The 17257-nt window shown below is 38.8% G+C and overlaps 1 protein-coding gene across 2 annotated transcripts in view; it reads left to right on the forward strand.

Moving 5' to 3' along the window:
• LOC143033481 (ligand of Numb protein X 2-like) overlaps window positions 1-17257 on the forward strand; it is a 769238-nt gene that overhangs the window by 697641 nt on the left and 54340 nt on the right. The window lies entirely within an intron of this gene.

Below are 17257 nucleotides of genomic sequence, written 5' to 3' on the forward strand. Positions count from 1 at the left end.
TTTCCTCCTCTTCCTTTACTCCTCCTCCTCTTCCCGTCTCCTCCTCCTCCTCCTTCATATTGTCGTTTTCAACCTCTCCTTATGGTCTGCCTCCCCTCAAATCCATTAATTTTTTCTGTGTATGTTACACCTAAGCCGTTCCGATTCCTCTTTCCCGGCTGATGGATGTGCTTGCGTAAAGCAGGTAATTGAATAGCTTTGTGGAGAATCCCGATGGAAAGTAAAAAAGAAAGAAAAAAAAAAGAAAGAAAGAAAAAAGTCTCCGAGTTTCCTGTGACCCAATATGCAAAATGATTTGGTGATCAGACGTTTCGAAGCTTCCAATCTGGAGTGATTGGTTCATGAGAAGTACTCTCAGGTTGATTGGATGATCGAAATGGTGATGAGATGATTGGGTAATTGGGGGTGGGAAATGGTATTAGGGGCAGACCAAAGGGCCAAAAGACTGGGGCTCAGTGGGTGATTGGAGGTGATTCATTTGACGGTGAAGTGCAATTCGTATGTTCTGGGTGTTGGATGAGGAAACTTAGTTATAATGTTAATTTGGGGCAGGGGTCGGAGAAGGAGGCTGTGTGGTGTTCCTACAGCATTCAGGCTCGTATGTTTAATACCGGTAATTAATAATATGCGTGCTTTTGCTCGCGCATGTGTGTATTCTCTTTGGGAGCACACTTGTGTGAATGATATATAGGGTTTACTGAGTGTTTCCGTGCTTGTGAGGTGCGACCTTTCGTGTACTGTGGATAGTAAACATCATCTCCCTATTTGAAACCGTTTTCGAGATAAGGTCATCTAAATATTTGTGACATTCATTTTTACCTTTCAGAGGGGTTCAGGGTCAAATTATACATTATAACTATTGTCATGGATGAAATTAGTACTGAAAAGAAGGATAGAGGTAGTTTTGATATTTCTTTCAAATCAATCTTACAATTCTATGTTGTTACATTTTTATTTATTTATCTATTTTTTCATTTATTTATTTATTTATTTATTTATTTTTTATTTTTTGAGAATATTGATTTAAAAAACTTTCATTCATTCCCAGATTGATTACGGTTGTGTGTCCGATTATGGGCCTTCTCTAAATTTTTGATATCGATTGAGTTAATAGTGTTCTTATAATGTTGATAGCTATTGTAATGTGTAGTAGTGCCGCGCGGTAGCCCAATGGATAATGTCTTGAACTCATGAGCACATGGTCCTGAGTTCGATACCCGGGGCCCGCCGCTGGCTTGCCGGGTCGGTTCTCGACAGGCCAGGCGACCCAACCTCCGCCTAAAAAACGCAGCGACTTGCCTCATTTGACAAGACTTTGCCCTACCAGGGGTTTCTCACTTCTCACTGCGCGGGAATGGAATGCCGAGATGGTGGTGATTTGATGTTTAATGTTATATAATTGAAAAATGGGATAATGACCGCTTTCTTCTTGGTTTAAGTAGACATTCTTTTTTAAGGAATTAAATATCCAAATATGTATTTATACATTTTCGACGACCTTGACTTTGATCAAGTAACCTCTGAAGTTTTACAAGACATTGTCCACATGTCCTGACTGTTTCATGTCACATCAGCCAGCCATTTGCTGTAGTGCTGCAAAGATACAAATAGTCGAATTATGCATTTTTCAATCTCGCGATGTACAAAATTACAAATGAAAAATGAGGTCAAGGTCATGGTGGTTCTTGGCTCGAAGTCAGTCAGATAATGTTTGAGGAAGTTAGGGCCATAAAATAATTTTCACTTATCCCGTTGTTCCCAAACTTTTGCTGCCCTCCTTTCCAAAAAGCCTCATGTCAATTGACCCTGCGCCGTTTTACCCGTAATGGAGTTAACAAAAAACTAGTTCCAACAATTTTTTTTTTTACCATTGTGATGTAAGATATTTTGGCGAAGAAATAAGATATACGTGATTTTGGTCTGGGTCTAAAGTCGAAAAAATTTGAATTTTATTTTTTCTTATCCTGACCACATTCTGCAACCCTCCCTCTCTCTATATATGTATGTATATCTCTCTCTCTCTCTCAAAAAAAAGATAAATAAAAAAAATGAATAGAAATAGATAAATAAATAGAAATAAATAGATAAATAAAATTATAACGATAGTAATAATGATAATAACAATGATAACAATATTATTAATAGTAATAATAATAATAGTAATAATATTAATGGTAATAATGATAATAATGATAATGATAACGATAGTGATAATAATAATAACTGATAACTATTATTACTAGTAAAAATAATAATAATAATAATGATAAAATGGTAGTAACAATAATAATAATAATGGTAGTAATAATAATAATAATAATAATGATAATAGTAATAATGATGATAAGATAATAAAGAGGATCATATGTAAAGCTTTCCTGGAAGTTTGAAATCAAGTAAATCAATCATTTTGTTGCAATATTGCAGACAGACAAAGAAACTCGACATTTCCCCCTTGGGAGAAAAAAAAAACACGGACTCTGTCCTCGCGAGGTTATGATAAAAAATAATGTTTTAACTAAAAATATATTCTTTAATGACACTAGTATTGGTTTGTAATTCTTGTATTTTATTTATGTGCAATACTTTGTTGAATCTATCTTTTGTCTTGTTAGCACTTGTTTGCCACAAAGAATATGGCTTTAGCTATTCATTGGTTTGTCAATACGTTTTCATCAGGAGTGGACAAAGGTTATACACAGTAAATAAAGTTCAGTCGAATGGAATAGGACATGGGTAGGTTGGATTTAGTGTAGAGAAGTCCATAGGAGTAATTAGTATATACCAGCTATTAGTTGCAATAGTTTTATTCTTAGTAGAACATTATCATCTACCTTAAGTAAAAAAAAATAAATAAAAGTGAAACCAAAATTAATGGATTTTTTTATTCAGTATATTCTGGTATTTCATTGTTATCTGATACATTTTACTGCGAGATATTGAAGTGTTTGATATCAGAAATGCAAGCCCTCGAAAGATGTTATGATCGAATTTCTAAATCCAGCTAATTACAATTATATCTGTCGCGCAATGAAGGTCAGATAAAGGTCAGCAAAATCAAATGTCACCTATGTAACAATTATTTGCATGGGGACAGTATATATTGTATTCATCATCCCTAGTACTAGTCGGAATTGTACCTGTTTGCCGGAGGCTGCCAGCTACAGATATTCATCATTATCAATTGCCATTTATTCATCACGTCATTGTTATAGGTAGAGAAAAGTGTTTTTCATAGATATCTCTGCATTCACCACAAGAACAGATAATCCAGCTTCTACTGTATGTGCAGCGTGTCGGGGTGCACCCAACATTAAAATTTATAACGAATAACTTCCAGGAGTGACTTAGGTGCTGCCTCTAATTGTTTTGGAACGGATTGAAGATTGATTTCAGTGGCTTTCCATCTCCAGTTTATTTACTTGGGTTTACTTGAGTGGGTTTAGAGGATATCTTCATTCCGCAAAGCCAACACATAGTGTCCGCCGCCACAGCTCCGTATTTTACCAGAGCGTTCTCCCGATCTGGTCGTTCAGGGATATCATCTAATTCTGCCAAAAATACATCTAATTGGTGCTTGAATGCCTCTGTTGAGTAACCTGTTAGGTCTCGGAGTTCTTTTGGCATACAGTTGAACATTCTTACTGCTTTATATCTGAAGCTGTTATATCTTTATATGTTCCTATAGGCACTGGACCAACAGTTCAGGTATGCCCTCTACGATCTGAGTAAATTACACTTATTGTATTTGTGAGATCTGGCACCCTTTTCTTCAGTATTTTCCAGAGGTATATCACCATGTGTCTGTCTTTCCTTCTCTCCAGTGAATGTAGTTTTAGCATCTTTAATCTATCAGAATATGCACAGTTTTTCAGATTTTCTACGTTTTTAGTAAACTGTCTCTGCATTCTATCACACTTATTTCATTAGCATTCGTTGGGCTCTATAACTGTTAACAATAGTTCAATCTTGGTAAAACCAGGGACTTCCACAGGGTTAACATTGTGATTTTATCCCGTGACTTGAAAGTCCTCAATATCCAGCCAGACAGTTGGAAACACCTTTTAGCTACTTTTGTTATATGCTCTTTGAAATCACAGCATGCTGATAGCGTAACACCAAGAACACAAACATGTTCCACTTGATCTATCTAATTCGGTGCAAGATCAAGATAACTTCTAGGACTATATTCCTTTGAACATTTGAAGTTTATGGCCTGAAATTTGCTTCCATTGAATTTCATGTTGTTGGTTACCCAATTATACATTTTGTTCAGATCTTGTAAACAGTCTACATCCTTTTTGATTGTGTATTGCTCTGAAGATCTTTGTGTCATCTGTAAAACTGACTATATTACTTGAGATATTATCATTCATATCAAGCATAAGGATGACAAATAGCACTGGACCTAAGACTGTTCCTTGCAGGACCGAATTAAGCACACTGCTCACGCTACTTTCCTGTCCATGAACTCTGACAAATTGTTTCCTATTCGTCAAAAATGCAGCAATCCATGAGCCTACTTCGGCTGGTATCTGGAGGTCACGAAGTTTATGTAGCAGTATCCCATAATCCACTTTGTCAAAGGCTTTACTGAAATCGAGGTAAACTGTGTCAGTCCCATTTTCTGGACAGCTTATATTGTTTGACAGGATTGCATCATATGTGTCTAGTAGGGCAGACAGGCAGCTTCTACCTTCTCTGAAGCCATGTTGGGTTTAACTATTGCACACTTCAGGATCCGCTCCAATACTTTACACATGTGTGGCATCAGTGACACTGGACGATACTTTGAGGGTATTTTCTTATTTCCACCTTTATGAACCTGCACAATGACAGCGTACTATCCGAAGTTCTTCAAATGAATCCCCGAGAGCACGTGTACAAGATCCTACGTGAGCTTTGCAGTGACGTAGTGATTTTCTTTGTCCAGTAATCTTTAACTTTATATATAAAATCTTCCCCAAAGGGCGTGATCTTACGATCGTGAACCAATTGAATTTCTTCCCCTCCACCCTTTCATCAATCAGATTCTTTGTTTCAAGTCCTTACGGCAGTATAATTTATTTAGAATAATCTCGAGTCTCTGCATAATTCTTACTTAGGTAACAAAGGAATATCATATCAGCAATATACTCGAGCTCCCGAGCTCTTATTTACAAACAATATTTCTATTACATACACAAAGCAAAAAAGCGGACTTAGGCAGCTCGCTCGGGCTGTTATTTACAAACAACATACCTATAAAATGTAACAACCTGTCTTCTACCCCACTTTGTACCCTCTTTTCTATCAGCCTCTTACATAAGGAATATGCTGTAATGCCTGACATTTATTTTATTTTATTTGTTTATTATTATTGATTATTATTTACCTGTTTATTTAATGTTTATTATTCTGTTATACTTTCTTTTCTGTTTATTATATATTATAAATTATTATAATATATCTTGTTATTTATAATTATTATTTATCTGTTTTCTATTATTTATCATTCATTTATTTATCTTTATTTATCTATTTATTTACTTATATATTCATGTATTTTTTTCGGAACTGACATAGTTATGGACCAAAAGGTTTCCTGTCAGCATGTTATTCCTTTGTAATCGTTTGTTAATAGGAGACTGACACACTACTTCACCCAGGTTACTTTTGATTATACTCATATTCTAGAATTTATTTTTAATTTTCATTCTAGCCATTGCTTCATAATTTAAGGTGTTGAACCTTGCCTTTTTTGGATGGTGGCTGTGTGAACAATCAACAGGTCAGCGCCTGGGCTCGCGTGATGAGTCTCCCAATGCTGACAGTGATGTATAAATCGTTGTTTGTTTTCTGTATTAGAGAGACGATAATCTGGTTGTGAAATCAACTGTAGTTACAGAACAGCAAATGCTTCCTGAATGGCTGCAGTCCTAGATAGATGGTCCGTCCTGATAGGTATCAAACAAGGATGGCCTTACCATTCCCCTTTGTGACGCAGTGAACGCGGAAAGATACCGTCGCAGCTTTCTTCTCGTGCCAACATTCAGATCATACTGCAAGTTGTCTGCAAGATCAGTAGAGTCGGTTATTATCCACATCTTATCTGTTATCAGTGTATTAGTGACTAATAGAAGCAAATGGCTTGAATCAAAGAATGTAGAGGGGTATATGCATAAATCATAAGTGAATATATATTTTTGCTACTCCTCTGTTGTAATTCGCCTATAAAACTACAAGTGATGGTCTTTTTATTGAGTGCTTGTTTTATGGTCATTGTGAGAGTTTGTTCTTTCCCTTTTAAAGGGACTTCAATGAATGAATCAATCAAATCAGCCGTCCTGAGTCCACTGCTGAACAAAGGCCTCCTTCATAGCATTCCATGATTCACATGACCGCGCCAACCTCTGCCACGTCACTCCTGCGAACCTCTCACTATAGCATTGCACCACGATTCAGGAACGCTTTCCTGAAGTAAGCACTGGGTGTACAACTGGGCCAACTTAATATGAATTTCTTTCCCTGCGTCTTTCAACAGATCTATCGATATACCATCTTCCCCAGGTGCTCTTCCTAGTTTCATATTTTTTAGAGCAAATTCTCTTTCTTCCTTTGTAATCTCTAGTACACTACTACATCTACATACGAATTTACTGACTCAACTACGGTCTTCGACGAGTAAAGCTCTTGGTAAAATTCTTCCACTCTTTTTACCATTCTGTCTGTGCATTTAATGATTTCTCCATTTTTATCTTTTCAACATATCATTTGCTGTCTTCCTAAAGCATGTCTACGCTCGGTCACTTTAATACTTTTACCCTTCCGAATAGTTTCCTCTATTTCATCCATGTTTTTCTTTCTTTTCTCTGATTTCTGCCTTTTGTTGGTAAGCTTGTTTATTTCTACTCTTTCTATTTCGTCTCTTCTGCTTTTGAGCTACATGGTCCTCCTTCTTTTGGTCAGGTCACATGAATCTTTGGAGTATTTCTTTTCTCTAATACTTTTTGTACTTCTACATTCTCGTCCGATTCTCTAATGATATTCACTAAATTCAAATTCATATTTTCAACGGTGTTAGTTCTTGTAGCTTCGAATCTATTTTTAATTTCTAACTGAAATGCCTTCCTATTATCCTTAACCTTTGAAAGGCTTATATATTTTTTTTAAAATTTGTGTATTTCTCTCTGCTCTGAAATTGAATTAAGCTGTGCAACCTACCATTCTATGGTCACTACCTATGTTGACTTTATTTATCACCGTAACATTGCTAACACTCTTACTCTCATCTCCTAATATGAAGTCTATTTCGTTCTTTGTTGTTCCATTTGGACTTCTCCAGGTTCATTTACGACTTACACGCTTTTCGAAGAAAGTATTCAGCATCCTCATGTTGTAGTTCTCTGCAAAATTGACTAACATCTCGCCTCAGTCATTTCGTTCACCTACTCCAAACTTCCCAATGCACGACTTATATCCCATCTTCTTCCCCACTTTATCATTAAAGTCGCCTATTACCAACGTGTACTTTCTATTTTCTTGATCCATTACCTGACTTAAATCATCATAGCACAATTTCATCGTCTGAGCTCTGTGACGTTGGTGCATAAACTTGAACTATTTTTAGAGTGTACCTTTTACACAGCCTAATCACAATCCAAGCAACCCTATCTGATAAAATACTGAACTTGACTACGTTACCAGCAGTCTCTCGGTTGATCAAGAATCCTACTCCACTAGATCTTTCTTTGTTCTTACAATTATAGTAGAACAGGTGGTGACCATCTTGTAATTGTATCAGCTTTTCTTCCGTTCTTCGGACTTAACTTGGTCCTACGATGTCCCACTTGATGTTGTCTAGCACTTCTGTTAAAATCTCCAGCCTATGGTCTTCTGAGAAAATTCTTACGTTGTAGGTATAGATCTTCATTTTCTTCATACTATTTAATGTTCAAGGCTTGGATCTGCTTGGACAGTGCTTACTCACATTCAGTGGCACACTGCCCGTAAGCACATGAGGCAATGCGGTTGGACCTTTATGAGATGATGATCCAACAGGAACGCCTGCCAACTAGTGTCTGGTGAGATATTTCCCTGGTGTCACCTTATTCATTATATTCGGTGACGCCCCATATATCTATTGGTCCACGCCGTCATTATGATGGTACCCCAAATATCTATGGGGAATTTCCTTGTTTGCCATCAGGGACGTGTCAGTTAGCAGTGGGTCCTGCGACTGTTTGTGTGAGCTGCTCTTTGTCTGATCTTTCTTACAAAACCCTTTTCGATATGGGTGACCCTGCAGAGATTTCCTCTCTATCGACATAGCTTTTGTAATCATTAAGATTCTCAAGCCTATCCACCACGTCAAGGTGTCAACTTGGATAAGATTTACTGACTTGCCTTCTGTCAATTGAAGATTGTGACAGCCGTCTGAGATCACATTCTTCTCATTAACTGCACTGCTTGCCGTGATCCCAGTGGCATTGTTGGGCAAAACAACGTTTGGACTGAATGAATCCTTAGTTTCTAGTTTTTAGCACACTCAGTATGTCCCACATTGCCGGCCATATATTTGAGGTCTATTTTCAGTACGAAATTGGAATTTTCAGTTCCTTGTGTTGCTTCAGCAACTTGCTGAAATGTATTTATGTCTGAATGCAAACACCAGAGTTGATGAGGAATTGTGAAGCCTAATGGTGGTGTTGCTGCGTTCCCAACCCAATATGCTCTGATCCAGATATGATCCAGGGTCTCGTGGCTTGTATGTTTGCTTGCCCAATGAAAGCAACCTTCGTTTTGATATACTTCACATCCAAAATTGAGAGAACTAAACACAGAAATGTAACTAGTACAAAATCAAGAGCAGCATCTGAAGACTTATTATGGCACCTTAGGTATACATCCTTTGGTTGCTACCTATGATGTCACTGTGGGTCAGGTTAACAGCTGTTACCATACTCTCAAATTTCCCTTCTGCTGAATCATTGTTTCTTGTTTGATGGTGGGAATATAACAAAATTAGTCTTATCATTTATCTCAGTTATCTATCTTCGAAATTGTTTAGAATCTGAGTCTTCTTGTGTGTATTGCGTAGTCCTCTTACCCTGCAAGATATTCACACATTGGCTCAATGAGACCACCGAGAGTAGTTTAGTCTTCATCTTTTTCCTTTGGATAAAAAACTCTTTTCATGAAAGCTACAGACCTTCTTGTGTCCCGAGGTCTGCCACAGTCACAACATTTTGAATTTTAGGATTGAACATTATGGTTTGCAAGATGTATTAGCAAATCCTTCCTTGTCTGAAAGTTGAAACTACACATCTGACGATATACATCTTCAACTACAGTGAAGTCATGCAAGTGCAATATATGGACCAAACATTCTTTGCCCATTCATCCTAACATTCTTTAGAATATTTCAGTATCTTCTAGACATCCATAGTATGAAATCAGGTTACATAAAGTAATTTTTCTAGTACACACACACACACACACACACACACACACACACACACACACACACACACACACACACACACACACACACACACGCACACCACGAGCGTAGCTCCCCTTCCCGTAAAATACTAGGTAAATAAACACACACACACACAGACACACACACACACACACACACACACACACACACACACACACACACACACACACACACACACACACACACACACATGTATATATATATATATATATATATATATATATATGTATTTATATATATATATATATGTATGTATATATATATATGTATGTATATATGCACTCATGTGCATAGAGGGTTTAGGAAGAAATGTCAATGTAATAGTACTGGGAGACCTTAATGCTAGGGTGGGAAATGGTCCAATCGATGGAGTGGTTGGGAAGTGTGGAGTTCCAGGAAAGAATCGTAGTGGAGAGTTGATGGTGGAAATGTGTCTAGAAAGAGAGTTGATGATAGCAAATACAGTGTTTCGGAAGAAAGTCAAGCATAAGTACACATGGGAGAGGGTGGTGGAGGGAAGGGTGGTAGATAGAGCGCTAATGGATTATGTAGTGGTAAATAGGATTATGATAGGAAGAGTTAAGGATGTACATGTGCTAAGGGGAGAGGGTGGGGAAATATCAGATCATTTTTTGGTGGAAGGTAAGCTGAGAGTGGAGGATAGATGGAGAAGGAGGAAAGGGTCAAAAGGTAGGGAGGTTCTTAGAGTGAACTCCTTGAATGAAAAGGAAAAGGAGAAGGAGTACGAAAAGAAGCTGAAGGAGGAGTGGGAGGGAGTAAAGGATAGAACAGAGATGGGTGTGGAGGAGGAATGGGGATGGTTCAAGGAGGGAGTCTTAAAGTGTGCAAGGATGGTGTGTGGAACAAGAAGGACAGGGGGAAATAGAAGAAAGGGTAGTGAATGGTGGGATGAGGAAACAAAGAAGGTTGTAGAAGAGAAGAAGCGAGCATTCACAGATTGGTTACAAAGAGGACAGGGGAGTCATATGAGACGTACAAAGAAAAGAAAAGAGAAGTAAAGCAAAAGGTAAAGGAGGCAAAGAGGAGAGCAGATGTGAAATGGGGTAGGAGTATGACAGAAAATTTTGAAAGTAATAAAAAGATGTTTTGGAAAGAAATTAAGAGAGGAAGAGGAGGCGAATCAAGTAGGGAAGAAAAGGTAAAAGGTACAGATGGAGAGATGATAATGGAAGAGATGGCAGTGAGGGGAAGATGGGCAGAATATTTTAGGGAGTTGCTGAATGTGAAGGAGGATAGGGAAGGAAAGATAGCTGCAGTGGGAAATGCGAAGAAAATGAGAGTGATGAGTGAGGAGAATGGAGGAGAAATAAGGAAGGATGAGGTGAAGGCAGTTGTAAAGATGATGAAAGCAGGTAAGGCACCTGGTCTGCATGGATGTCATGCAGAATGTCTGAAAAAGGGAGGTTCAGTGATGGTGGACTGGTTGGTGAGGTTATTTAATGTTTGCTGGAGAGAGGGTAGAGTACCGGAGGACTGGAGTAGTGCCTGTATAGTTCCTCTTTACAAGGGAAAAGGGGACAAGTGTGAATGTAGTAGTTTCAGAGGGATTAGCCTGTTAAGTGTAGTAGGGAAGGCTTATGGGAGGATCTTAACCCATTCAACTCCGATGACAAGATGTCTTGTCATTTGGTCAAATAAAACAAAAAATCATAATAAAACAACAAAATGTTTGATCAAACACCAGAAAAATATGACATCAGTCCTCGCTTCGCTCGCAGCGAAGCGAGGACTGACGTCATATTTTTCTGGTGTTTGATCAAACATTTTGGTGTTTTATGATTTTTTGTTTTATTTGACCAAATGACAAGACATCTTGTCATCGGAGTTGAATGGGTTAATTGAGAGGATTAGGAGAGGAACAGAAGGAGTAATTGGTGAGGAACAGTGTGGATTTAGGACGGGTAGAGGTTGTGTAGATCAGATCTTTGTGGTAAGACAGATATGTGAGAAAGCTATAGGAAAGGGGAAGGATGGTTTTTGGGCTTTTATGGATCTGGAAAAGGCTTATGATAGGGTAGACAGAAAGGCACTGTGGGAGGTTATGCAGATTTATGGGATAGGAGGAAAGCTTTTGGGAGCTGTCAAGAGTTTTTATGAGAGTAGTAGAGCATGTGTTAGGATTAGAAATGGAGAGAGTGAGTGGTTTGAAGTAAAGGTGGGACTTCGTCAAGGATGCGTTATGTCGCCCTGGCTGTTCAACTTATACATGGATGGGGTGGTGCGAGAGGTGAATGCTAGGGTAGTGAGTCAGGGATTGGAGATGGTTAAAGAAAATGGAGAAAGGTGGGAGGTGAGCCAGCTGTTGTTTGCGGACGACACTGCGCTTGTGGCAGGGTCAGAGGAGGGATTGAGGAAGCTGGTGGCAGAGTTTGGGAGAGTATGTGATAGAAGAAAGCTAAAGATAAATGTGGGTAAAAGTAAGGTGATGAGATGTACAAGGGGTGAAAGTGGCAGTAGACTGGAAGTGAACATTAAGGGAGAGCGACTGGAGGAAGTGGATAGTTTTAGATACTTGGGTGCAAGTGTAGCAGGAAAAGGTGGAGTGAAGGTGGAGGTAAAATGTAGATTGAGAGAAGCGAGTAAATGCCTTGGTGGTTTAAAGAGTGTAATGAGGAATAGACATTTGGGAATGGATGCGAAGAGGAGACTGTATGAAGGAGTGATTGTGCCAACAGCACTGTATGGGGCAGAAACGTGGAACATAAGAGAAGAAGAGAGAAGGAGTTTGAATGTGTTTGAGATGAGGTGTCTGAGAAGTATGGTGGGGGTTACTAGGCTAGATAGAGTGAGAAATGAGGAGGTGAGGAGGAGAACAGGGGTGAAAAGGGATTTGGGAGATAGGGTTGATGAAAGAATATTGGGATGGTTTGGACACATGGAAAGAATGAGTGAAGAAAGACTAGTAAAAGAGGTATGGAAGGCAGATGTGGAGGGAGTGAACATGAGGGGACGTCCTAGGATGAGGTGGATGGATGGGGTGAAGGGGGCTTTGGGGAAGAGGGGAATGTCTGTTGAGGAAGGAAGGGAGAGGACGGAAGACAGAGGTGAGTGGAGAATGGTTGTATATGGATGATGTTGTGATTGCATGAGGAGAAATGGGCGGGGGGGTGGGGGGTGGGGTAGTATGTGTGAGTAAATTTTGACGCAGCCCGAAGGGATTTCTCCCCGTCCTCGCCTTATATGCAAAGGGGGACGGAGAGGGGGGGGTCGCCGATTAAATGAAGCGGCCTTGCTGTGGATGTGCTGTGTCTTGCGACACTGCTTCTGACCCAGGGCGGTGGGCAGGGTGCAGGGATGACCCGTCATCCAGGAGGTGCTCAGATGAGAGGAAGGGTGGGAGGGATGTGGAGTGTATTTGGGGATGTAATGGGTGGGAGTGTTTTTGTGCCTTTCCCTTTTTGGCTACCTCCCTTGGAAGGGGGAAAAAGCCTTGGTATATGTATGTATGTATATATATATATATATATATATATATATATATATATATATATATATATATATGTGTGTGTGTGTGTGTGTGTGTGTGTGTGTGTCTGTATCTGTGTGTATGTGTATGATTTACTATGGTCTTGGATCATGTGTTGGACTCGTGATCGACAGCTATTTCCCTCCCGGAAGAGAGCTCAGAGCTCATATGTGTGTGTGTGTGTGTGTGTGTGTGTGTGTGTGTGTGTGTGTGTGTACGTATATGTACGCGTATGTGTGTATCGACTTTTCCACGGAACAAACAATCCAGTTTAAAGATAAAAGACGTTTATGAGGATCGCTTAGTAGACCGTTATCTTCAGCTGTGGAATCATCATTTGAACGTATTCTGCGGAAATTTCGAATGACAATCGGGGTCAAAATGCTTGTGTATTGTTTATGTGGAGTTTGTCCTAAACTCAGGCGAATGTTACTTTACCTTACTAATACGAACAGTACCATTATAACACTTTATCAATAAGGGTTACAACTGACTGATAATCAGAAAATGTTTGATTACAAATGGTACAGTTCTCCAATATTATCATCTTTTTATATGAAAACTGAAACGTAAATCTCTTAGAAGAGTTGTCATTCTGTAAAAGGTTTAGATATGATTTTATATAATTACGGAGATTAATTTATAGAGTTTTTATATAAAACTGAGAATGTTGTTTATATTGCATGACTTACTCAGGATTATATTTTCCTGTGGTTTTTCATCGTAATGCCAATAAATGAATAAATATACAAATAAACGAGTAAATAAATAGATAAATAAGTAAATGGATAGATAGATTAATTGATAAAGAATAAACTTTGTAGCAGTTAATGGTGGGTTGGCTTGCCCTTTGTCATAGATTAACTGGATTAATGCTGCACTGCCCCATCATCATCTACCTTTACCTTCCCTGACATGCTTTTGACATAACCTGCTCTGTTAATGGGTCCTGTTCCACAGTGTCCTGATATGTCCCTGTTTGGTTGATCATGTCCTCCATTGGGCTACGTGTCCAGTTTTGACCCAATGTTGTGCACTGTCGCCTTCTACCCCAAGATGATGGTGGTGGGGTGGTGGGGGCGGAAGCGTTCCCCATTGCATGAGGGGAAGAGGCAGAAGGAAAAGGAGGAATAGGAAGGAAGAAGAGAGGAAAAGGGAAACGCAAGAGAGTCGATGCAAAGCCCCGCGCGCCTTTGCATAATAAAGAGGGGGGGCTGAGCAAATAGGAAAAGGCGGAGGCGTACTTCACCCTCACTCGCTCAAGAATCTGCACAAATAGTCTGCAAATTTTATGAAGGACGAGTTTCAGCAGCAGGACACGGGTTGAGGGATAGTTCTTCATCTGGGTCTTTACCTCAGAACATGTGTCCCCAAGGACGTGGAATCCCAATTCCCACATTCCTGACACGTGTTCCTGCGACAGATGCATTCCCGACACCCATAATGCCACGAAATATATTCCGAGTACGAGTGACCATATCCCTGGCCCTGTAGTGTCCAACACAGCGATACTAATTTGCATTAGCTCTAACTCCCACAACTCCCACTCCCATGTCCAGAGACCTCAACTTCTGTGTCTCCAATGTTCAACTCCCAACGCTACCCAACTCCAACCCCAAAATGAATCCCATCCCCAAAATCCCCTTTTAACATCCCAGTTCCCGAACCCCAAATCGTATTCTAAAAATTCTCATAGAAAAGGGCATTCCGGCATAATACCTTTCCATTCATAATAATTTAACTAAGTAGTTAAAAGAAACATTAATAGATGAATAGATAGGTAGGTGAAAAGATAAATCGGTAAATAGACGAATGAATGAACAGCTTGGTAAATGAGTAGATAAACAAATTATGGAGTGAATGAATTATTTAGTTAACAAGTTATACAGCATATTGCGCAGTTGCAGATATAGAGCTGAATGATAAAGCAGCGAGTGGTATTGCACATGGTCTGACAAGTGTATTTCATCCACTGACGATGCAGAATGTTTGCTTGATTCTTCATTAAATAGACGTCCTAATATTTTGAGGCTGTTGTTTCTCATCTAGCTTGTATTTAGGGTGGAAATATCTTCGCTTTTGTTATCATAAATTCACTATAAAGTGTTGAAGATCTTTTTCAGGTCTACAAAGATTTTCGTATTTGTTTCTCTTGAAACATTTAATATCGGTGTAGTTGCTCGTGTAGTACACTTAATAGTCTGACGTTGGCTCTGACTCCTTCCCTAATAAGTAGAATGACATCATGGTGGCAAACAGAATAAGATAATGAAATGACATAACTTTAGCCCCTTCGCAACCTAAGAGTTGTAATGGAAATGAATCATTGAATGTGGCAACAGGCAGACTCAAAGGAAAAGCGCCACCCATCACGGAAGAGCTCAAAGGTTAAAAAAGTGACCTTAATACTAGTATTTCATTTGCATTATCTGAGACAGGTGCTACAAGAAGCAGATGATTTGAAATTATAACTAAAATATTTTAGGGTGATAACAGTGAGTTACAGCCATTGCGGTCCGGTAAAATTATACCAAGATTTTTATTCGCTTACCCCTCACTAATTTTTTTTTTTTTTTTTTTTTTTTTTTTTTAATATTTGGAAGTCATCAAGTTTATTTTTACTTATGTACATCACTTAACACTTATTAAAAATAAGTTTTAGCAAGCACTTTTGAAGTCAGTGCACTGCAATATCTAAACATCGTTGAATACCCAGTTCCTTTGAGATACCATTAAATTTGTATATAGTAGGTGAATGTTGTGTCCGATGTGGAACAGATTGCTCCAAAAATGGGACATTGAGGATCTGCAATTGTATCAGCGTCCCATCTAGAATCATTTTCAGACCCCACGTTTCACCTCACCTCCTCCTCCTCCTCCTCTCCTCCTCCTCCTCCTCCTCCTCCTCCTCCTCCTCCTCCTCCTCCTCAAAAATATACTAGAATGCTTAAACGTTTTCTCCTTTCTTTGTTTGACAAGAAGACAAAATACTAATTATACAACAGTGACATTGGAACACATGAGTCACTCATGTTTTTTATTTATTTATTTATTATTCTTTTTTTTTTTTTTACGAATCAAGTCAGACAAAGTTATAGTTGCGGAAGCCAAAGCTGTGAAACTTCCGGAGGAAATGGAACAAGTTTAATATTTTATTCTTGCTCCGGATGACATCTCTCTAATGGAAGATGCCTACAAGGCCAAGTCGGGAACGGCATGGAGCAGAACTCAAATAACCAAAAAGGAGTTTCTCCAACTATGTATGTATGTGTATATATATATATATATGTATAAATATATATATATATATATATATATATATATACATATATATATATATATGTATATATCATATCAAGTCAGCCATCCTGAGTCCACAGGTGAACAAAGGCCTCCTTCATAGCATTCCATGATTCACACGACCGCGCCATCCTCTGCCACGTCACTCCTATAGACTTCTCGATCTCGTCTCTCCACCTTCTGTCTGGTCTCCCCCTTCCGCACTTCCTATCTCACGGCGTCCACTCAGTAACACACTTGCTCCATTGCTCATCAGTCGTTCGCACTAACTTACCTGCCCAATTCCACTTCCTCTCTTTTACCGCCTCCACAATGTCGTTCACTCTAGTCTGCTCTCTCACCTAACTTGCTCTCTTTTGGTCTCTCAACGTTATTCCCATCATTGATCTCTCCATTCTCCTCTGTGCAGTCCTTAGTTTTACTTCCATCGCCTTCGTTAGTTTCCAAGTCTCACACCCGTAGATTATTGCTGGTAGAATGCATTGATTGTAAACTTTACGTTTCAAACATAAAGGTAGAGAGCCTCTCAGGATTTTATTATATTCACCAAGCACTCTCCAACCAATTCTAATGCGTCTTTTTATTTCATTATCATGATCTTTCGTCACTTTCACCATCTGCCCTGAATAATATACTCCTCGACTTCTTCAAGACTCACCATCAATTACAATCTCTTTACTTTGAACTTTCGTGTTAAACATTACTTTGGTTTTACTATTATTCATTTTCAAACCTACTTTGAGACTTTCCTTGTTTAGATCACTCAGCATATCTTTCAAATCTTCTGCTCTTTCTGCAATAAGAATAATGTCATCCGCAAATCTTAGGTGGTTCAAATATTCGCCATTGATTTTTAAACGTTTTTTTTTACAAAGGATTACAAAGGCGGAGCATGCCGACATGAGACATTTTGGTCCATATCTAGGTCGGATGCGAAAAAATCATAATACTGATAAATAAATAAATGAATAAATAAAAGCTATAAT

This window comes from Oratosquilla oratoria, chromosome 15 (assembly GCF_046742065.1).
Source record: "Oratosquilla oratoria isolate Oo_2021 chromosome 15, ASM4674206v1, whole genome shotgun sequence".
In the NCBI taxonomy this organism is placed as follows: Eukaryota; Metazoa; Arthropoda; class Malacostraca; order Stomatopoda; family Squillidae; genus Oratosquilla; species Oratosquilla oratoria.